At 41.6% G+C, this 25051-nt stretch overlaps 1 pseudogene; it reads right to left on the bottom strand.

Moving 5' to 3' along the window:
- Positions 1-1471: 1471 nt before the first annotated feature.
- On the bottom strand, positions 1472-20853 carry LOC116624664 (annotated as a pseudogene).
- Positions 20854-25051: the final 4198 nt, after the last annotated feature.

The following is a 25051-nucleotide window of genomic DNA, read 5'->3' as shown; positions in this document are numbered from 1 at the left end:
GACTGTTGAATCACAGACCTGTACCTCTGAAACAAATAATACATTATATGTTAAAAAATAAAAGAAGATAGTAGGAAGGGAAAAATGAAGGGGGCGGGAATCGGAGGGGGAGACGGAACAATGAGAGACTATGGACTCTGAGAAACAAACTGAGGGTTCTAGAGGGGAGGGGGGTGGGGGATGGGTTAGCCTGGTGTTGGGTATTAAAGAGGGCACGTACTGCATGGAGCACTGGGTGTTATACGCAAACAATGAATCATGGAACACTACATCAAAAACTAATGATGTAACGTATGGTGATTAACATAACATAATAAAATAAAAAAAAAGAAAGGCCATTAGGCTTGGGCCTACTCAACACAACTGGAAGATCTGCAATTAGCCTGCTGAGACTGTGAATATCTAATGTGAACATAAGCCGAGCAAATAATTTTGGCTTCCTAAATTCCACTTGGATGGACCAATCTATCTGAGGTGATTGCCTACACTGATCAAATAGACCAGGGACTTCCAGTTCCTCTTTCATGATCTTATGGAGGGGCCATTTGACAAAGTCAGATCTAGCTAGTGGGTTCCAATTAGTAGGGTCTCAAGGGAGCATAGCAAGAGCCTGTGTTGCGATGATCTTCAGGAATGACAAGGTGATTGAAGAAGCTTGGGCCTGTGTCTTCGCTTATGGTGGCAGAAAGTTGTTCTCAAACATACTGGTGAAGCCCAATAACCAGTCCTGCTAGGATCTGGTGATTTTACCACCTTTTAGATGAGCCACAGTGCATGGTTTTAGGGAAAGGTGATGGGCCTGGTCTCAGCTATCACCGTGGATCAAGTGAATCCTAAGTTTGTTGCCAGTCATTTCCTGGAAAGCAATAACCATACAGGTTGTGACTAGCAAATTATCGCCGGCTGAACTAGGGTGACCATGGTCTGGATTTGCACAGGACAGAGGGGATTCCCAGAAAGTGGGACTTTCAGTGCTAAAACTAGGACTGTCTGGGGCAAACTGGGGCGCTCTAAAACTGGTCACTCTAATCTTGAGCATTCACTAAGTCCAAGCAAATTAAAGTATAGTCTTTAGCATTCACTAAATGAGGCAACATAGCATTATAGTTACAAATACACACGATGCATTAGACATACCTGATTTCAAAGCTGGTTCTACCACTTATTACCTATATGACTGAAGGTCAATTAACTTCTCTGATGCTTAAAGTCATCATATATAGAATATATACATACACACACACACACACACACACAGACATGTATATATAGTATTAGAATATTTAGAATATATATAATATTAGAATATATATTTTTATATATACACACACACACAGACACACATATATATATATAGTATTAGAACCTACTTCAAAGGGTAGATGTGATGATTAAATAAACTAAAAATACTGTGTCAATCTCAATGCCTGGCACATAGCAAGTGCTCAGTGCTTGTTAGAAATTATGTAAATCAGCTTTGATTAGGTTGGAGGAGGGATGTCGCACTTGTGGAGGGCAGAGGTGGGGTGATGGTATATAGGGCCTGTCAAAGGCTCCAAACAGCATCTGCATCCATCACTGACACCTTCAAGTACTATTGGATCTGCTTGATTATCTGTCCCAAGTGGCACAGCAGTGCCTGGACTTGTGGCAGACCCTTTTCTTGTTCTGGGCTCCCCCTCAAAAAGGCAGCTTTCGGGGTCACTCAATAATAGGCTAGCATAACACATCCAAATGGGGGAATATGTTGCCTTCAAAATCCAGGAATGATTTCCCACAGGGTGTTGTGACTCTCTCTTGGTTGTAGAAGGTGCCAGAGGCAACAACTTATCTTTTGCTTTAAAAGGGATATTTCAGCATGCCCCATACCACTGGATCCCTAGAAATTTCACTAAAGTAGAAGGTCCCTGAATTTCTGTTAGATGTATTTCTTACCCTCTGATAGGCAAATGGCATACTAATAAGGCTAGTGTAGTTGCTACTTCTTGTTTATTAAGTACAATCAGCCTAATGTCATCAATGTAATGGACCCGTGTGATAATTTGTGCAAGTTGATCAAGACCCCTATGAACTAAATTATGACATAGGTCTTGGAGAGTTGATATACCCCTGAGGTAAGACAGTGAAGGTGTATTGCTGCCCTCGCCAGCTAAAACTGCTTCTGGTAAAAGACATTTGTCAAATAATTGCTGCATACCAAGCACCAGAGGACATGTGCATATGCTCAAGCAAGGAAACCATATCTGGTAGAGCAGGTGCAAATTAGAGTCACCGCCTGGTGAAGCATAAGACAATCCACTGCCATTCTCAAAGATCCATCTGTCTTCTGCATAAACCAAATAGGAGAGTTGAATTGGGGATGTGGTGGGAATCACCACCTCTGCATCTTTCAAAACCTTGATAGTGGCACTAATCTCCACAATTTCTACAGGAATGCAGTATTGCTTTTGATTTACTATTTTTCTAAAACTCTCTACCAGCAGTTCTAATGACTTCCGCTTGGCCTTTCCTACTATAATAGCTCTCACTCCACCAGTCAGGGAATCAATGTGGAGATTCTGCCAGCTGCTTAGTAAGTTTATTCTAATTAGGCATTCTGGAACTGGGGAAATAACCACGGAATGAATAACCCACTGGACCCACTATGAGATGGACTGGAGCTACAACACCATTGATCACCTCCATGAGCCCCTACTCTGACTGGTGGGCCACAGTGATGTTTTGGGTCTCCTGGAATTAGTGACAGTTCAGAGCCAATATCTGGTAGTCCCAGAAAGATTGGATTATTTCCATTCCTCAATGAACAATTACCCTGGTAAAAGGCCATGGGTCCCTTTGAGGCAGGCTGAGAGAAAGACTAACAGTATACATTTTCAGTAGCGTACCAGGGTCCTTCCTCAAGGGGACCCAGCCTCCCTTTCATTCAAGGGGTTCTGGGTCTCTAAACTGGTTCAAGTCTGGGAATTGATTGAGGGGCTATGGCTTTTGTTATTAAGATTCAGGTTAGACTTTCGTTCACTTGACCTACAACTCTGCTTATACAGATCAAGTAAGAATTTAGTAGACTTCTTATCTATTTCACTTCTAAGAACACCATGATCAATTAGTCAGTGCCAGAGGACTACATGAGCCAGACTATTTTAAGATTTTATTCATTTATTTGACAGAGAGAGACTCAGTGAGAGAGGGAACACAAGCAGGGGGAGTGAGAGAGGGAGAAGCAGGCTTCCCCCAGAGCAGGGAGCCCGATGCGGGGCTCCATCCCAGGACCCCGGGATCATGACCTGAGCCGAAGGCAGACGCCCAACGACTGAGCCACCCAGGCACCCCGAGCCAGACTATTTTGATTGCTGCTTTTATTCTGCTACCCATTTTGGTCAACATGTCCATGTTGCCTTTCATGATTGAGTGCTGCCATTTGACCCCTGCTATCCTGGGATTCAACTACTTTCATTTTATTTAGGTGTCCCAGTTCAGTGACCATAATTCCCCTTGTTAAGGTCTGGTGTACAGAAAATAATTATCATACAGCTTTCCAAGGATGCCAGAGCTCCCCTCACAAATTTATTTGTCACAGTACTGGTAAAAGGTGTGTCTTCTGGACCCCCTCAGCGTGGCTGAGTAGTTTTTATATGACAAATCCACTCTAACATCCCAATCTCCATAAGCCTTTGAATCCCTTCCTCTACATTAAACCAAGGCAGGTCCAGCATTCGTAACTTGCTCACAGTTGGCCACAAAAGGGTTTCAGCCAACCAGCCAACCAAAGGGTTAGAGCCCTTTCTAACTCCCCAAGCTGCAGCATTAAATGCAGAATCTCTGCTTAGTGAGTCTATATCAGATTTTGCCTGACCCAACTTCATGTTCTTTCTACCACTATCCCACACTCCTACTATCCATTCCCACACACGTTCCCTGCGTTTTTGTCTGTATACATTAGAACACTCAGGTTGTTCTTTTGGATTGAAGTGTGCCTCCTCATGGGTCACTCTGCACCTCACCTTTAGGCTTCTGCTGGAACTTGAATCTAGTTATAGGGTCTAAAAGTGAAGTAGGGGAGAGGGGTGGGTCATGAGGAGATTTGGCATTGTCTTGCATGGTAACTGCCTCAGGGGAGGCCATTAAACTTCCCTCAGGCAATGCAAGGTTAGTCCCCCAGAAAGGGGTAAAGGAGCCGCTTCTACTGGGAGCAAGGAGGCTCCTTCCACCAATTGTGGAGAGGCGTCTTCCATAGACAAAGAAGACTCATCGATATTTAGGGACTTTTTCCCCTAGCTTCATCAGTGTCTTCCCCACACATCCTCTTTCCAAATTTCAGGATCTCATTCCTTCTAATCAATGCCCTTGTTTTAACGGTAGATACACTAGGAGGCTGGGAGTTCAATTTGAATTGTAATTCAGCCTGTCACAGGGTGAGATTCTGTGTTTGATTTTCAGCAGTTTCAGCCCCACAGCTATAGGAGATAAAAGTCTTCTTCAGGGCGCCCATGGAAGCCTTCAGGGCATTTATGTGGCACCTGAGCTGGGAATTCAAGTCCCTGAACTCATCCTTTTGTTTTCCTACTTTGTCTAATGACATGAAGCCAAACCAGCCAATCTCCTTATATTCATTAATTTGACCAAAATGCTTGAAACTGGCATATACATAATCACTCACGTCCTTGCTTCTTATAAGTGGAAGATGAGAAGCATCCAATGGTGATATTTTGCGTATCTATATTACCAGATCATACCACAGACTATCTGTGCTCTCTTTATTACTGCAAATAGAGTCATTGGTGTCTTTAAATCTAATCAGATTAGACAGATAATTCCAGAAACCCCAGAACCAATTCAGAAAACTCATCCTTAAAATTCTGTTCTCCTAGAACCACTCTTGGCAGCAAAATCTACATTAGTCAAGTTTTCCAGAGAAACAGAACCACTAGGATGTGTGTGTGTGTGTGTGTCTGTGTGTGTGTGTGTGTGTCTGTGTGTGTGTGTGTGTCTGTGTGTGTATGGATATGGATTTATTATAAGGATTTAGCTCATGTGATTATGGAGTCCCAATATCTGCAGTCAGCAAGCTGGAGACCCAGGAGAAGCAGTCCTGTAGTTCCAGTCTGAGTCTGAGGACCTGCAAACCCGGAGAGTTGATAGTGTAGTTCCAGCCTTAAGGTCAACAGGCTAAAACCCAGGAAGAGGTGATATTTCAGTTTGAGAGTGAAGGAAAGGAGAAACTGATGTCCTAGCTCAAGGCAGTCAGGCAAGAGGAATTCCCTCTTACTCAAGGGAGGGTCATTCTTATTGTTCTTTCTAGGTCTTCAACTGATTGGATGAGGCTCATCCACATCAGGGAAAGGAACCCGTTTTACTCAGTCTACTGACTCAAATACCAATCTCATTCAAAAATACCTTGGGGTGTCTGGGTGGCTCAGTTGGTTAAGTGTCTGACTTTGGCTCAAGTCATGATCTCAGGGTCCTGGGATTGAGCACCATGTTGGGTTGGGTGCTCAGCAGGGAGTCTGCTTCTCCCTCTCCTCTATCCTTCCCCCTGCTTGTGCTCTCTCTCTTGCAAATAAATAAAGTCTTAAAAAAAATACCTTCACAGACACACCTGGAATAATGTTTGACCAAATGTCTGGGCTCTCCACGGCCCAGTCAAGTTGACATGTAAAATTAACTATCACAGTACTTTTAATAACAAAAAACTGGTTTTCAAGTGACATAGTTAAGAAAATGAGAAGACATAACAGACTTTGGGAGAAAATATTCTTAAAGATCTTTATTTGGCATTATAAAGAGCTCTTACAATTCAATAATAAGAAACCAAACAGCTCAATTTTTAAAAATGGGCAAATGACTTGAACAGACACTTCATCAAAGAATATATATGAATGGCTAATTGGCCTATATGTACCTGAAAAGGTGTCTAAAATAATTAGTCACTAGGGAAATGCAAATTAAAATCACAATGAGATACCATTTCACAGCCACTAGAATGAATAATATTGGAGAGACTACAATAACACATGTAGATGAGGTTGTAGGACAACTGGAACTCTCATACATTACTGGTGGGTATTGAAATGGCACGGCCACTTTGTAAAATAGTTTGGCAGTTTCTTATGAAGTTAAACATGCATCTATCCATGACTCAGCAATGCCACTTGGAAGTATTTATCCAATAGAAATTAAAACATGTGTCCAAAGACTTGTGTACAAATGTTCATAGCAGCTTTATTCATAATAGCTGGAAGCTGGAAACGATCTAAATGCCCATAAACTAGTGAATAGATAAACTGTGGCATATCCATAAATGGAATACTATTTGGCAATGAAAAGGAATAACCTTTGGATACTGGCAACAGCACGGGTGAATTTCAAAAGCAGTATGCTGAATAAAAGAAACAAGACACAAAAGAATACATACTGTATGCCTCCATATATAGCATATTCTACATCAGCCTAAACTAATCTATGATATCTAAATAACACTACCAGTTATTTTAGACTTGAGGGAGATGGACTGCAAAGGAGCATAAGGGAACTTTCCTGTGTAATGGAAATGTTCCAAAGCTTAATTGGTGGGATCGTTATATGAGTATATACATTTGTCATCAAATCACACATTTAAATGGACACACTTTAATGCATGGACAGTATACCTCAATAAAGTTAATTTGTAAAAAATATTGAATGTAAAACTTTAGTAGATACATACAGCAATAGACTAGACATCACTGAAGGGAGAATTGCTGAACTGAATGAGAGATTTTATTCAATGAGATCTCTCAATGAGGAAATCACCCAGAATGCAGGACAGAGAGCTAAAGAGAGAGAAAAATGAAAGGTAAAAGAACAGGTTACAACATTTATCTAATGGGAGTTCCAGGAAGAGAAAACAGAGATAACAAGGAGGCATAATTTTAGTGGCTGAGAATTTTCCAGAATGGAACACTGACAAATGTGAAGATGTCCACTGAAATCCAATTTCCTTATGAAGAGAAATAAATGAATGAAAATGCCCTGTTTTCGTTGGAGAAATAAAAATGAATTAACTTTTAGCCACATCACTATCAGGTTTCAAAACATTGGCTCTAGCAGCACTTTAGGATTTTAAGTGCCCTTGCTGATTCTTTCCCAGGTTGCCTTTCTCACTACCTGAAACTTCTTTTGACTGTCTCCTCCTCAGAGAAACTGATGAGCTTGAAGGGGAAATCTGAAGAGCATGGTCACTGAGCTTCTAGAAGCTTCTTTTTCTTTTAATCTCATCCTCTAGAGATCTGGCAGATGTCTGCATTCCAGGCACTCTTATTGGGTTAATATTTTCATTTTATATCTGTTTGTGAAAGAAAGATCTTTGGCTTTCTTAAGAGGATTTCAGACACAGAAATAAAGAAGACTAGATAGTTCGGACAAAGGGATCTTCCTAGAACACTGAAACTCTACTCCCTAAATGGCCACTGTTCTATGCAAGCACAAGACTGGCTGCTGGACCAGTGTGAACCCCATCTCTACATCTGCTGTAGCAATGATAATCGCTCCGTAATCTAGGGCTTGTAGCTCACTCCAATCTCCTCTTCTTTCTATCATAAATGTACAACCCCTTCACTGCTCCTTAGTATCTCTTAAGTGTGGGCCAGGAAAAGGAGGTGAAATTTAAAGGAGCCGATCTGGCTTCTTGTGAGCAACTCTTGGTTCGGTAGAGGAGGAGGTTGAAAATGTGGCAGAACAATTTTAAGGTCTTAAAATAACTGGACTTCGATGATCTGTGCTCTTTATGTAGCTCTTCTCCGCGTCTTCATTGGCAGATTGGGCAGTAGCTGCTGCTTTATGTATCTTATTTTATTTTATTTTATTTATTTTATTTTATTTTATTTTATTTTTATTTGTTTATTTAATTTATTTTTATTATGTTCAGTTAGCCAACATATAGTACATCATTAGTTTTTGATGTAGTGTTCAATGATTCATTAGTTGTGTATAACACCCAGTGCTCATCACAACACGTGCCGTCATTAATACCCATCACCTGGTTACCCCATCCCCCCACCCCCCAGTAAGGTGATGAATATGAAGGAGGGCACTTGTCATGATGAGCACCGGGTGTTGTATGGAAGTGATGGATCACTAGATTCTACACCCAAAACTAATATTACACTTCATGTTAACCAACTGGATTTGAAATGAAAATTTGAAAAAGGAAAAAAATTAAAAAAAATTAAAACTAAAAAAAAACCCACAAACCATTACAGCTGGTTCTTGATCTAAAGGAGAAAGAAAAATTTCACATATTCACACCATTAGAAGTGTCACTTTTTCTCCCCCCCAGAAAAAACATTAGATCGGCGTGTCAGGAATGCAGATGTTTGTCTGTATCTGCGGATTCCAGCCTTTCTCACAGTCCCCTTGCTAATTGTTCTGCCAGGCGGGCTTTTGCTTTTTACAAAACAAACCTGACCTGTGTGTCACTGCCCTTTTTAACAAAATTCAATCTCAAAAAATAAAATAATGAAGGTGCCCTTAAAGGACATATGGAAGGAAAAAAGGAAAAGCTTAAGTCAATAGAAATTGAATAAGAGGTTGGAACCTTGGGGTAAAATTACACGTAACTAATTGGAATTCTTTTCTTTTCACGAGATAATAAAATTAGGCTCCTTAATAACTATTCCTTGGGATTAAATGAATGGCCTGAGGATATTGAGAGGGGAGGACGGGGCTCGTCTGTAGTGATTAGGGGACCCAAGTCTGTTGCTACAGCTACAAACAAAATGCTCAACTATATTTTCTGAAGAGTCAAATAGTTTACTGGTGGTTTAACAGAAGTGATGGACCAGTTTTAGCCAGAATGACAGAATTAGAGTATCTGAGTCTGTATGGAGAGAGCACAATCTAGATGAAAAAAAAAAAAAAAAAAAAGGAAATAACCTAAATCAACCTTCCATATATTTATGTTTCCATGGCATCAAGCATGAGGAATGGGGGAAACAGCTGAATGATGGATTCAATTTAGCTATTTTACCTGGATGCCTCTGCAAATACTCTGAGTCTTTTAAGGGCACTTACCATGCTTGATACATCGTTTCTCTTCCACACAGTGCTTACCATGTAAGAGCCTACAATGACCGCTTGATCAAATGGTCAGTAGGATAGTTGTCTGTTCTGTATAAAGGATTTAAGTTTGCATCAGTCTGCAGAACTGTCTGGTAAAGATGTCTACATGGTCCCCAAAGACTCCTGTTCCCATTCCATATGGGAGGGTTGCTTTTGGGTAGTGGCTCTCCACCAGGGGCTGCATTTCCAGCCCCACCTCACATTGAGGTGGGGTCATCTCACCAATTCAATGTTAGAGGAATTGTTTTGTGTCATTTTTAGGCCAAAGTGGTTAAGAAGCGGCAACTTTAGTCTATCTCCCTGTCTACTGGCTGAGTGGAGGGAATTCCGAAGGCCCAGGGGAGGGCAGAAGCATGAGATGAAGGGAGCGAAGCCCTCCGTGGAACACTTGCACAACCAGAACACTCCCATTGGCCTGTGAAATACTTTTACTTTGATAGGCCACCCAGAGTCTGGAGCTTAATGTATTAGAGAAGCTAGCCATATCTTAACTGATACACTGTGAATTTTAGTATCTAAGGGCTAGACTGATCTCTGGAAGGCCACTTCTGTGGAGTCTGCATGGTGCCCGCAGAGAGGGGTAACACGACCTTCTGGTAGGTCTCCGCGGCCACAGCTCTGTCACCGGGGAACTGTGCTGGATGTCTTCTATTTGCCCTTTCCAAGTCTCCTTTCCACCCTTTCCTTCCCTGCTCTCTGCCCTCTGTAATCTGAGCTGTATGGATTACATCAAGCAGCCCTCTTGCCCTCTGGCATCTGGCAGGGTTTGGCTCATAGGAAGCTCCCCCAGGAGGTCAGAGGGAATGAGGAGCGTGAGGTCAGAGTCTTGATTCCCTTGGCTCTCTCGTTGTGAAGTTTCCTGGGGGTGGCTGTGTCCCTCAACCAAAGGTCACTGCTGCTCTCAAAGCAGCCTTCTCCACACCACGCTCCCTCCTCTGCCTTCCAGAAACCACCCTTCATCTTGTGTCTTCAGGCCTAGGGCTGGTGATAGCTTTCCTGCTTCTAGCTCTGGGCTACGGTGCTATCCATTATGGGTCCCCTATATCTCATCCACTTTTATATAAATAGCCCCCTTTTTTTATTATGTTATGTTAATCACCATACGTTACATCATTAGTTTTTGATGTAGTGTTCCATGATTCATTGTTTGCGTATAACACCCAGTGCTCCGTGCAGTACGTGCCCTCTTTAATACCCACCACTAGGCTAACCCATCCCCCCACGCCCCTCCCCTCTAGAACCCTCAGTTTGTTTCTCAGAGTCCATAGTCTCTCATTGTTCTGTCTCCCCCTCCGATTCCCCCCCCTTTATTTTTCCCTTCCTACTATCTTCTTTTATTTTTTAACATATAATGTATTATTTGTTTCAGAGGTACAGGTCTGTGATTCAACAGTCTTACACAATTCACAGCGCTCACCATAGCACATACCCTCCCCAATGTCTATCACCCAGCCACCCCATCCCTCCCACCCCCCACCACTCCAGCAACCCTCAGTTCGTTTCCTGAGATTAAGAACTCCTCATATCAGTGAGGTCATATGATACATGTCTTTCTCTGATTGACTTATTTTGCTCACCATAATATCCTCCAGCTCCATCCATGTTGTTGCAAATGGCAAGATTTCATTCGTTTTGATGGCTGCATAATATTCCTGTGTGTGTGTGTGTGTGTGTGTGTGTGTGTATACCACATCTTCTTTATCCATTCATCTGTTGATGGACATCTTGGCTCTTTCCACAGTTTGGCTATTGTGGACATTGCTGCTATAAACAGTGGGGTGCACGTACCCCTTCGGATCCCTACATTTGTATCTTTGGGATAAATACCCAGTAGTGCAATTGCTGGGTCATATGGTAGCTCTTAAATAGCCCCTTTTATGTGTCAATTATATCTCAGTGATGCTGGGGCTGGTGGGGGGAATAGCCCCTTAATTCAACATCTCTCAAATTCTCCTAATTTGAATGTGCCATCTGTTTCTTGTTGAGACCCTGACTGTGACAGGCAACCAGAATTAGATGCTCATGAGATGGTCTCCATTAGTCAATATGAATGGGGCCCATTGGATCTGCCAGTCTCATCCAATTCCAGTTGTGTACACTTTGGGGAGGACTTCTCATTTTCATAGCAGTCATAGTGGCTGAGGACAGTGAATTTTTACCCTATCAGAGGGATCAAACTTTGTAACCTAAAACAGTTGGCTTCAAGTTTGACACTTCTTCAAAATGTTATGTAGGTGAATTTCACTTTCTACTATATCTGTGCTTTAAAGAAGTGGAACACGGTACCGAAGAGCACTTGGCATCAGTTCAAGTTAGCCTTCAAATTAGGCTGTCTCCACTGCTTATTAACTATGACCTTGGACAAGTTACTTTGTCTCTATAAGCCTCGCTTTCCTCATCACTAAAGTGAGGATAATAATATTACCCCCTTATGTAGTTGTATTGTGGACTAAATCCTCGACTCATATTAAGGGCTCAGTAAATTCTAGTTCCATATAATTATATATGCCTGACTAAAATCGATGCTCCAAGAAGATGGACCTTGTTTGGCTTCTAAATTCATATACCTTCAGTAGCTAAATGACACTTATTCCAGTTTGAGAAGCAAGCATACATTTGTATGAAGCCTAAAGTTATGTTAGGAAAAGCAAAACCACTATAAGGACGAATATTGCTGATTTTTGATTGCTGATATTTGATGTCTCAGAAGAAAGAAAGGAAGGAAAGAAAGAAGGAAGGAAGGAAAGAAGGATGGAGGGAGAGAGACAGAAGGACAGAGAGAGAGAGAGAGAAGTGTCATCTTGAAGAGGCTATAGAGCATAGCAATTAAGGACATAAGTCGGGTTCAAAATCCTGACTCTGTTACTTATCAACAGTGGGACCTTGGGCAACTTACTTAACCTCTATGTTCTCCAGTTTTTTCATCCATAAAATGAGACATAATAATGCTTATCTGTCCCATAGGATTGTCCTAAAGATTGCAGGAGTTAAGTAAAGTGCTTACAACAGTGCCTGGAACACAGTAAGCACTATGTAAATGTTTATTATTATTTATTATTTCTTGGAGAAATGCAGAATTTAGTTTTACTTCCTTACACATCATTTTTATTTTGAATTACATATGGAGGGAGGCTATATGTTTTTCAAGTGCTTAGTGTCATTAAAGATTTTAATCCGGCCTTGCCCTGCTTCAAAGTGTTTCTAGTGTTTGGAATACACTCCTGAGGTAACCCCCACCTTCTTAGAGTAGCCCACCCCACTTCCTCTCTAGCTACCAAAATTATATGCATCCAAGCCCGCCTCTAACTTCCCCAGGTTATTAGTTGTTCTTTCTCCTCTGGGTTCTCACAGCACTCTGTTGATCACACTGTGTATGTAGATACTTCACCCACCAACCCAAGACTTCTTCTTTCTATCCCCGTAACTCCCAGTGTCTGGCATATGGTAGGCTTTCAATAAATATTGATTGATTTGAAACATGTATTCAGCCACAGTCTATGCAATGGTCTCACTTGGCTTTAATCTTAACCACAACCAAGCAAAATAGGCATTCCAATCCCCACTTTATAGTTGAGGAACTCCAGACTATAGTAGAAAGAGCTTTTGTTGTCAGGACCAAATCTCTCTTGCCACAAATTAGGCTTACTTCCTCTTCTGGAGTAACACCTTATAACACTGTATACTTTTATTTTATTTTTTTTTATACTTTTAATAGTAACTTAAGAGCATGATGTTTTCTTCTGTGCTCAAGAAAACTGGGAATTAACATATTGGCCTCATTTCGACATAGATCCAAACACTTTTCTCACGCTAAATCTTAGAAGATAAATCTTTCTCCCAATGAAGATATCAGGGATAAGGTAGAGATCTGTGAGCCAATGTTAGAGCCATAGTTTCAGGTTAGAAATTAGCACATCCAAGGAAGCTTCCAGGAGAAATCAGTCCAGGGGCCCACCCAGTTAGGAGTCAGAGTTCCTTAAGCCATGATCTAAAACTTAGTCTGAGAACCCAAAGTCACGTAAAAGGGTCAAAGCCTAGTGGAGGCTTCCATAGAGACAGTCACCAGAACAGCCCTGAGGATGGTCAATGAACAGAAAATGATAAGCAAATTTTTCCTGACCAGTCAATCCAGAAGATAAAGGGTTGACTCTCCTTGAGGAAATCAGATCAGCCATGATATGAGGAGCCTTGACACATATCGACTAAGAGAGAGACATTTGCCTGTTTTTCCCAACTACATGTTACAGGCCGTGCCCCAATTCTGACCCTATGCCAATCTGACAGAGGGAAATCACAACTACCAACATAATTCCCACTAATAAACTAGAACACTCTTTGATTAAAGTCACCAGTTTGTAATTGATATCGAAGTTAATTATCAACATTAATGTCTGAAACTTGGTTACCCATTCTGGTTTGTTAGTTTTTTGGCAGAGGAAAGAAGAGGAAAGAGAAGAAGGAGGAGAGGACGTGTGTTTTGACTTAAAATGCAGACCTTATGATAAATTGTCATTGAATTGGTTATTATCATTGAATACTTTTTACTTTAGGTCAGTACTACAAGTCAAATCTCAATTAGCGGGTAGAATAGATCTAAATTGTTTCTGGTCAATTTAATTGAAACAGTTGACTGTTTTTGTGGATAGGGTCTTGGTGTAAGGAGAGCCATATTTGAAATACGGTTTATAACATAAACAAGCATGTCTCTGATTGTGCAAACAAGCTTGCAGTAGATGGAGTCTCTTTAGAATGAGGACAAATCTATGGGCACATGATGGAGCTGAGTGTATTTGAAAAGGTTCAGTTTCTAAATTGTCCCATCTTAATCAGATGGCCCATTAACCAAGAGAGCAGAATTTCTGGGTCTCTGCCACTGAGGGGTCATGGTCCTGGGTTAATGAATTGGAGTCACTGATTTTCCATCATGTCTGATTCATGAGTTCTGTCTAGATTCTGTTTCAAGCCTTATTCACCAAGGAGACTGTCTTCTGCTCACACAACAAAAGAGAGAAAACCTAATGAGAACTAAGTGGAAAATAAAGAGTTGTTTCTTCTTCAGATTCATTTTGGCTCTAGAGTGAACACACATGCTTGAGGGTGTGTTTTTGTAAACCTCCCTTCCCCCCTTCTCCGAAGTTACTTAGTTGGCTTACCCCATGGTTGTGACTAAGTTGGAACAGTGTTCCTGGGTGTGCCTTTCTCTTTCTGGAGGGAGTTCAGAAGAAGCGGGATCGGATCGTTTTGACCTGGAGCAGACTACAGTTGGGGTTGTTATCCCATTGTAACCCTTTGTCCTTGGGATAATAAATCTTTTGTGTTCTAAGTGCCCTCACACACCTTTAAGTGTCTGCAAGGATGTCAGAAGACACAGTGAGAAACAGACATTTTTGTTCCCATGGGAATTACTGTTGGATTCTACAAAATTTGGCTATGTGTCTAGGATCCGGTTGTTATTTGCAGGGCACAGTTGAGAAAAATGTCCCAATAGACTATCTCAAAGCATATGTACATGTTGCTTCACCCACATAAATCTATTTTACATTTTAAGTGTAGTTTAGAGTTGGTCCCCACACTTGTTCATCCCTGAGAGTCCCAAAGGACAGAATGTAACATTTGTACACTCAAAAAAGTTTAAGAAAAACTCCTCAGTCCGACTCAGACCTCAAGAAGAGTTCTTTTAATGACTATTAGTTACTCCTTTAACTGCTAGAACTGTGACCTGCATTTTTCAAATCTCTCTATAGGTCTAAAAGCCCTATGCCAGGATCACAGGCACTCTCAGACTTTTCCTTGCCCGAGCTGTTTCAATGAGAAGTCAGACTTCTTTGCTTCCAAGCTCCCTTGAGCTCATTTTCTTCCTTTCACTTTTCTTTGGTTTACATTTTTTTCCTTTCTAGAAGTGGCCACATGGACAAGTAGAGGAGGTAGTTGTGTGTTGTGATTTGAGAGGTACTGTGGGAGGTACCACTAGAGAAAGCCACGCAAGGAATTCCACTGCTCAACCTTAGTGTCTCATCTACTTGCCAGGTCTGCCTTATGAGATCCTGTCTTTCCTTGCAGTAGGAAGGCCCAACGTCTTTGCTTCTTTGCCCAACTTGGACTCTTTCTCCCTAAACCTGGTTGCAGAGTTGATTGCAATCTCCCTTGGCTCCTTGCCTCTGTGGATGCTTCTAATGATAAGCCCATGGGTCATTTGAGGGTCTAGAGCAGCCTACAGTGGGGGTTGGCAAACTCTATTTCCCTGTCCAAACCTGGGGCTCCTGTCTGTTTCTGTAAATACAGTTTTATTGGAATCCAGCACATCCATTGGTTTACATACTGTCTATGACTGCTTTTGCACTCTAATGGCAGAGGTGAGTAGTTGTGACAAGAGTCAATATATGGCCTGCAATGCCTGAGATATTTACTATCTGGTATTTTGCAGAAGAAGTTTTCTGACCCCTGCTCCAGGGGTTTAAAGGCTGATCACTACAGGAGAATGGGCACAAATAGCAAAATGGAACCAAGTTGTAAAATTTACGACTTCTTATGTAATGGTTTCTGGTCAATTGTTTCTGACTCCTAAAATGAAAAATCCGAATCCAAATGGGCTTCAGGTGATTGCTTTTAATTCTGTGGGTAGGCCTTACCCTCTCTGCTTCATGCTTTCCCTTTCTTTCAGATATAGAGACAGGCAGGTAGATTCAACTCTACAAAGGTCTATCTTCTCAGCCTATAGTCTCAAAACGCAATCCAGGTGAAAAATTCAGATGCCTCCTTCATACAACGGAGGCAATTTGTATCTCTGGGACCCCTAGACCAGGTGACATTTGGGTACACTAGGTTTCTTCTTGCTCTCTGCACTTCCTACCCCCAACTCCACCAGAAACATATCTATGTGGGCGCTCTACTTATTTCTTACTTGGGGTTAAAATGTAAATGTGCTCTGGAAAAGGTTGACACATCCAATAAAATCTTGGTTTAATTCTTTTTACTAGTTTCCTACCAGAGGGCAGGACTCTAAGTATCAAATGGCTATCTGCTTCTGAGCCTAGATATTCTTTGCCCAGAGCTGAAGCTACTTAATTCCCTTCTGCAGGCTTCAGCTACATCTACTCTCAAGGACCAAACCTAGCCTTGGTCAAGAAGAATTAACTGTCTCCTTGTCTAATACTCTGGGAAAAGACATTAGATTAACCTTGTTTTAGGCAAGCCCTGACTTTGTGTTCCAGCTCTTAGGGCCCTGCAGCCTTATTTTCCAATTATTCATTTTGTCTTGCTTCATAATCTCATACCTCCAGTTCTAATTTGTCTGTATCTTCTTGGGACAGGAATCCTGTCATAAACCCCAAACCCAATGGTTGGGGCCCTGCCATCTGCCAACATACTTCCTGGATATTGACTTCCTATCTGGATTTCCAAGTGTCACCTACTTTTGGATAACCGGTTGTTATACTCTGTCCAGTCTAGGGGAAAACATTATTTCATTTTAGATCCCCCCAGTGCCTACTGCTGGACCAACAAACGAATAATTACTGCATCCATGCTGAAGATTCCCTCTCTTGTTCTTGGAAAGCAATACTGATTCAATTTGGGAGTTTCTTTCTCCCTGATGGTTCCCCCTGGGCCTCCCCATGGTGGATTAGAGCCTTGGAGGTCCAAGAACACCAACCTTGGCTGGGGAAAGAAGTATCATATAGTCGATGAAAGCTCATGGAATATTTGACTGATCTGACCTTTTTGAGGCTGACTAATGTGATTTTCATGGCTATTTTTTGTCCTTCCCTGTTTACATTCTTAGTATCATTTTCATGTACTTTTCCCACTTTGTTTTTAACTTGCGTCTTTTTCATAATTTGTGCACCTTGCCTCTGATGACTGAGAAATTGGGTGAAGACTGCAGTGTGATGATTGACCCTCTAGGATGAGTTACCCTGGCATGAATTGTGAGGTTTTGACTTAGAGGCCCAAAGAGGTTAAACTACAGCCCTAATCTCCCCCAGCAACTTCACCATGGCATCCGGCAGAGACAGTTTGAATGAGAGAGAGTCCTGGATGCAGAGGGGAGAAAGAACCCTACTTTGTTTCCTCTGGAAGCAGCACGTAGCACAATTCCTGATAGAGTATCTACTCATGAAAGCATTTGTTAAATGAATAACAGTGTGAGTTTTTACAATGCTGGCTCAACCCATGCATTCAGTTAACATTGTCTGTAGGTTGTTAGTAGTGGTTTTTCCGTGTGTGTGTGTGTGTGTGTGTGAATACTCTTTTCTGACCAAAGTAATTCATCTTCATCCCTCTGTTTCCCCAACACATGAACAGTGATAAAACACAGTTTGTGCAATTGAAGAGCATCTGAATTTCTCCCTAAAAGAGAAGTGTTTTAAGCAACACAAACCTGAAAGCTCTGAGGTAGGGTAACAGCTCATATTTATGACATTCAATAAAATTCCTTGCTTGAAAAGAACATTCCCTTCCATGAGACTTGGATGACATGTGGGTGAACTGAAGATAGTGAGAAGTTAAACACTGGCTTGGGTTTCAACACAGCTTGGGTTCATAAAGCACAGTGTGCCTGGCCTTGTCAGATGGACAAACTTACGGCCACAGACTGTTCCCGATGCCTATCGGCTACACCTAGTGGCCTATAGCTTTGGTGAAGCCCAGAACTGGTGGAGAAATTTTCCTGCTGTCTGTTCAGACCGTGTCTCAGCCAGTTTTAAGATGCAATGATTCTTTATCATCTTACAGCCTTTTTGAGCTATTGATCATCTTTTTATAGATGAGGAAACTCAGAATCAAAGAGATGAAGTGGCCAATTCATCAATCACCCAGTTAGATCTGGGACTAAACTTGAACTTGGCTTTCCTGATTCCTTAGTTCAGGGTTCTTTTCATCTCCCCACTTCATCATCTTGACCGTGGTGACACTAATCATCCTCCCTGGGTAGCTGGGCTCTATGGCTGTCTCACCACAGGGGTTATATCTGTCTGATGTTATAACCACTGGTTGAAAAGCAGGAAATAATAGTCCATAAACCCCAGTCACTTAGTTGATTATCTGACCAAAATGACTACATGTACATGTAGACAAACAAAACAGAAGTCTTCACCCTTCCCTCAAAGTAGCAACCTCTCTACAATTGCTCCATGTAGGGTGAACCAATTTAGCTAATTGTGCTAGAATATGATTTATTAGCGAGAGAAGCAACCTGATATACTTTGTTTCCTTCAGTTTGCCTCAGAACAATTCTGAGGACTTTGCTCTCATTAAAAGCCTACCTACCTACTCAAGACTCTCCGATGACCTCTACTGGCACATAGATAATTAACATTTATTGTCTGCTATGTACAAGATGCTCCTCTGGGCACTGTGTGTGTATAGAAGGGAAAGTAGTTCATGAGCAACAAAGCATACATGGTTTCTGCCTTTGAAGATCTTACAATCCAATTAGGGAGGCAAGGCTAATACTTGAAAGACATACATAAAGCAAAACAAGAGGTGTATAGCCAAATGCTGGTGTGGGTGCTCCCGATTATGAAGAGGGACAGATATCCTTAGTCTGTGCAATGAAAACTTATCAGAAAATATGGGACTTGATCTAGGCTTCAAAAACTTCTTAGGATTTTGATTTTTTTTAAAGATTTTATTTATTTATTTGACAGAGAGAGAGAGGGAGAACAAGCAGGTGGAGCAGCAGGGCAGAGGGAAAGGGAGAAGCAGGTTCCCCACCGAGCAGAGAGCCCAACATGGGACTCAATCCCAGGACCCTGGGATCATGACCTGAGCTGAGGGCAGTCATTTAACTGACTGAGCCACCCAGTTGCCCCCTTATTAGGATTTTGATAGGCAAATATTTCCAGGTAGAGAAATAGCCTAGAAAATATAAGAGTGAGAAACACTGGAGTTGGGGCAACAATGGGATAATCAGTATAAATGGAGTAGAGAGTATGTCTGGGAGGGGTAAGCTCAGCCCAAACTCCTCTGCCTAATCCTCAAACCCTACATCATCTGCCCTCATGTAGTCATGCTACAATCCAATGACTTTTCTTCTTCCCAAAGAGTAGGCTAAAAGACCATTATCCTGCTAAAGTCTAATGTCCTAGTAGTGTCACCTTCCTCCACACCCAACTGGGACCAAAACCAATTGCATTTCAAAAACTGAGTAGCGGGGCACCTGGGTGGCTCAGTTGGTTAAGCGACTGCCTTCGGCTCAGGTCATGATCCTGGAGTCCCGGGATCGAGTCCCACATCGGGCTCCCTGCTCAGCAGGGAGTCTGCTTCTCCCTCTGCCTCTGACCCTCCCCCCATCATGCTCTCTCTATCTCGGTCTCTCTCTCAAATAAATAAAATAAAATCTTTAAAAAAAAATTGAGTAGCAACTCCACCAAAGCCTATTAAATCAGTGTGAGCACCCAAAGAGCAGATGTAGGACATTGCTCCTTAAATGAATGTTTTGCCCTGGAATGAGCAATGTTGTTAGGGATGATAGGGAAAGTCATGGAAACATTTCTGGAAACTTTGGATGATGGACTTAATTGCCTTCAGTTTTGAAAGGGCCTATTTGTCTTTCTCATTTACAGTAAAAATTCAGTGAAAGGGAAAAGTTGCTTCTAAATAATGGCAGGAAATTACCCAGTGTTTTAGAGAATTAGCTGGGGCTTGGTGGAATTGATCCACCTATTGGGCAAGCTGTGTGTGGTGTAAGGTCTGAGACATTCCCTAGTGCTCCCATTACTGTTTCAGATCCTTTGTCATGCCAACAGTTTGGGGGTGTCGTCAAACAAGCCTCCAGTGCTTACTCACAAATAAGCCCTAACTCAGCTGCAAGGTCTTTCATCTGAAGATGACCCATCTCACCTGTGTGTGAATGCATTGTCCCATAATTACCCCAACAGCTGCATTTTGATGATCTGCCTGGGGAATCATTGTCAATGAATTAAATACAGTCAGCTCATCTCACCAGTGAATAATGTGCTTCCCGGATTCCACCAAGTTAAAATGAACCTCTCAGATCCTTTGTGTCTGGAATGATTTCCAGGGAAGAAGGAGTGACCGAGACTGTTGACACTTTTCAGAACAAACACCTGATGTCTTTGACACTTGCTCCAACTGACTTGTCTTGGGATAAGCTTGTATACCATGTAAGGTGACCGATGCCACAATCATCCCACTGTTCCCTTGTCCTCCTATTTGCACACATCAGTATTGTTGGTGTTTGAATGAAAGCTCCTAGCAGGCAAGGAACATGCTCTTCAGAACTCTGCTCTTTAGAGTTCCCAAGACAGAAACAAAGCATCTTTCCTCATTTTCAAAATGGCTGTATAGTTGCTTGGAGACAGACCTGGGACAATGTGGTTGGCTGTGTCAGGCTCCAAGTCCCAGATAGATATTAGAGTGGGTTAGATAAATAGGAGATGAGATCAAATGAGTAGCAAATGTCCAGATATTTCTTTTTATTAGTTTATTTGCCAAATTCTACCCATAACCAATTAGGGAAATGGTGGCTTTTCTTTCTTGATGCAATTAGATGCAGATTTGGAGAGCAGTTGAGTTTCAAACAGAAGTAGTCCTTACATCCAATGGCAAAATGGTATTTATGTATTTAGGGATAGGAGTTAAGGTTGCTTTTCCTCTAAAACAAGGATTCCCAACTTCTCTCAGAGGAGGAATTACATGGATAGAATTCTTAATCTCTCCAGTGGTGCCTATAGGAGTGTTGAAGTTGTCCTTCTCAAGCTTCTTACCAGGTAGAGATTTAGGACACACGTCATACATGGGACATGTCCTTGGGAAACCCATTTTTGAAACATGCATATATTACATCGATCCAATTTCACTTATTCAGTGAGGGAGTTCTTTGCTGACTGGCTGATGCAGCCTGGAAAGAATCCTTCTCTGGTCCTTTCCTGGTTACAAATTACTCAGTTGATACGTTCAATACAACCATTCTCTTCCATTTCTGTAATTGACCTTTGGGCACTGTGGTATAGGAATGACACCTGATTTATTCATATCTCCCTGTTCTATGCCCTCATAAAATCTCCTTCCGCACTTACTCTGGAGTTGGTTGTGTGATTTGCTTTGGCCATTTGGGCAGTAGCACACGTAGTGCAAGCAGAGACTTGAAAATTGCTCCCATGTGGGGGCTTGCTCGTTTTCACTGCCTATAGGAATCTATAAAGAACACCAGATGAAGAAGCTTTTGCCCAGGCTGCCGAATGAAGAGGTATATGGGGGCTCAGTACACCCACTCCTTTGCCCCAGTTATTAGCCTACGTCAGAGACATGAGTGAGGCTCTCCTAGATCATCAAGCTGTTAGTTGACTCATGACCTGACCACCATAGCATAGCATAAAAGAACACAGCAGAGATCACCCCAACAGGCTTAGTTCAGAAGAATCATCACAACTGGCACCGAGGTGAGGCAAATGAAGTGCCTAGGACATAAAATTTAAGGAGGCACTCGCTTGCAGAATCATACAAGTACAGGGTTGACAATTGCATGACCCTAAGAGTGAGTGCCTCCTTAAATTTTGTGCCCTAGGCACCTCACATGCCTTACTCTAATCCCAGTCCAGCGAACCACCAGGTGACCCACAGAATTATGAGCCAAATAAATGGTGGTTGTTTTAAATCACTAAGTTTTGGGATGATTTGTTACATAGCAATAGATAACTGGTATATGTTGACTACTTCGAACATTCTTCCCCCCGCCCCTTTATTTAGAATGGCAAAATAAGCCTGTAAGGAATTGAACTGCAAATCCCATCTGGTCATTAACTCCTCCAGAGTAGATCCCCTGATGCAGTGGATGAACAAAAAGTTTTCCACATGAGCTATAGATCCAAGGCATCACTTGTTCTCAGGATGCTTTATTCTAGGGGTTAGTGGTGTACCATTTTCACAAAGCTGGTGTCCGCTGACCTGATCGCAGGATGTAGCTGGCTCCTTTTTCTTGTTTTTCTATACCTGGCTATGTCGCTGTGTCTAATGAGCCCACACCCACACCCTTGGTCTCCTCAGTAGCATTCATTAACCTCCTGGGCCAACTTGACTGCTTTGTGCATTTAGACCCTCCCCACGGTCATCTTCTAAGGTGAAACTAAGAGAAGCTAGATTAACATGACCTAATCTCTCTTTATCCTATGAAAGAAAACGCTTCATTAAAATAACAGCATCAATTGTTATCTTTCAATATTCTGTGTCTTCTTAAGAAGATGTAATATGAAGTAAGGTTTAAGGAACCATACATTCGGAGATACACTTAGTTCCTTTTATCACAATAAACTGCAAATAATCTACCCTAGAGAGTACTTACTCTGTTTGATAGAGAATCTTTCTCACATACTTCAGATGTCAAAAAGCTGACCCCTCAGTTCCCTGTTCGTATATTTCAAGCAGTTCGAGCAACTTCCATGCTCTGATGGTTTTGTCCTGCTGGCAATTCATCAAGTGCTTTGCTTTTATTTCTAATTGCATTAGTGGAAGTTTCTAGTGAGTGACCACATCATACTAATTTCTGGAACTTAACATTTTGTCACTTTTTTTTTTTTTTTAAGAAAAGGAAGATTGTGTTCTTTTCACGTGGCTTTCTCCACCTTTTCCTCCTTTAGGGGCTTTCCTATATCTTATACTTTCTAGATCTTACTAAAGTACTAAAGAAATGTCAGGATCTGTGACTGACCTTTAGACATGTTGAGATGGTCTCTTTCCAATCAAGCCTTCTCTGGACCTAAAACAGCTGTCTTTCTCCTGTTGCCAGCCAGGACTGGGGTTTTCTCATACATGCTCCCAAGCATCCCTGACTCCTTGTGTATATTACATTGTCCCACTACATTACACTCATGGCTTCTTATTTATATCCTACAACGTAATGTAAGTTTCCCAAGGATGGGAATGCTATCTCATTTTTCTCTATATCCTCAGTACATTGCCTTACACATAGTAGGTGCTCAGTAAATTTGGTAGGATTATTCTATGAATTAATGGATGAATCAAGACATAAATGGGACTGAGAGCTGAAGCTGGAGAACCACTGTGGCCCTTTAGGGTATATAATAAAGAGCTTAAGAGCAAAGGGCTTTGGAATCAGAGGGGTTTCAGTCTCTAACTCTTAATCATACTAGCCCTGTGGCCTTAGGCAACTTACTTAAGCTCTTGGTGAGTTGATTTTGTTGTCACCTGACACAGTGCCTGGCACACAGTAAAGAGACACTCAAAAATGGTGGCCTCTCTTGGTAATGAGGGTAGTAGAAATAGGCATGACAGCATCCTTTGGGCTTTCCATATGAGGTCAGTTTTCACTATGCAGGGCTCAGGATCCTGAGAATGCAGGTGCCAACAGGATAGCTCTGCATTACATCACCGGCAACAGTTGAAGCCATTCCTCCAAGGTAGAGATAAAAGTACAAATATCCAGGGTTCGGTATTTATTGCACTGAAAAGAACTGGTGTGCCCATAAAATTAGACTGCCTTTAGTGCTTTTTATATCAACACACCAGAACACTCTTACACCGACAGATGAGAACAACTTCGAAGCAGTTGAGTGTTGGCCTTTTAAGTCGTGACCTTACTTGGTTACCCGCTTACACCACAGAAGCCGCTACTGCTCAAACTTTCTAGACTTCCTTTTTGGCAAATGCCTTTAGAACTGGTTTTGAGACACATAAGAAACTAGTTGTTTTTTGGGGTTTTTTTAATCTTTTAGTTGTAGTCACACAGCCCGTGCCATGAACATATGCCCTGCCATTTGACTACGGGCATCAGCACTGGCCTTTGACCTGGATTCCACAACATAGTTTCCCAAGAGCCCAGCTTCCACTGTGACAGACTTTCTAATCAGTGGGGAGAAAGGATTCTTTCTCTTGGATTTGCACAGAATGGTTCTAAGAGTGGGAAAGTGCCATCTGTTGTTTCCTAATAGACCTTGGGGTATTAAATGTGGAACATGCCTTTAAGTATTTTTACTTTAATTTCTGCTAACCAAAAAAAAGGTGATATTTCCTCCATATTAAATAAAAACACTGATATTTTTTACTTCAAAAACGTAATAGGTTCCATGGTAACAAAAAGCAAAGCGGTGTATGAAGGGAAAAAGAGAGTTGTTTCCCATCTTCCTCTTCCTCCAATTTTATCCTCCTAATGTGGTCAGTATTATTAGCTTGATGTGTGTATTTCCATACAGTTCTATATGCGCATACACACATAAACACACAGGCTTCCCCCCTTTTGTGACCACACTATATACATTATTCTACAATCAATTTCTACTTGCCAATACCTTATGGACGTTTCTCCTCTGGGTCAGTACTGTAGATCTAATGCATTCAAAAAATAGCTGCAGAGTATTCTGTTAAAGAGATGTGCTTGACTTTATTCTTCTGTCCCCTTATTGATGGATATTATATTGTTTCCATCTTTTATGCCATTATACATAATGCTGCTTTAAATTCCATATAAGCTTGTACTTTCAATTCTATAGAAGACATTGCCCACAGTGAGAATACTGAGTCGAAGGGCATGTGTATTTAAGATTTTTAGAACCACTGCCAGAATACAAAAAGTTCCAACAATTCCCACTCCCACTGGCAGTGTATGAGGGTACTCACCAATATTGAATACTATCAATCGCTTAAGTTTTTCTTTTTATACTCTGAAAGGTAAAAAGTATTTTCTTGTGATATTAAGTGAGGGTACTTTGCCTTGTCACATACAGCTTTGCCATTTGCATTCTGAGACACTTTCTGTTGGGAATCTGAGTGAGCAAGTCGAGATTTTCTGCTATGATTCACCTGTTCATAACCTTTGCTGTTTTTCTTTTTTTTTTTTTTAAGATTTTATTTATTTATTTGACAAAGAGACAGCGAGAGAGAGAACACAAGCAAGGGGAGTGGGAGAGGGAGAAGCAGGCTTCCCACTGAGCAGGGACCCCCAACACAGGGCTCAATCCCAGGACCCTGGGATCATGACCTG

This window comes from Phoca vitulina, unplaced genomic scaffold (genome assembly GCF_004348235.1).
Source record: "Phoca vitulina isolate PV1807 unplaced genomic scaffold, GSC_HSeal_1.0 scaffold69, whole genome shotgun sequence".
Taxonomy (NCBI): Eukaryota; Metazoa; Chordata; class Mammalia; order Carnivora; family Phocidae; genus Phoca; species Phoca vitulina.
This window is presented reverse-complemented; position numbering and strand designations above follow the sequence as displayed.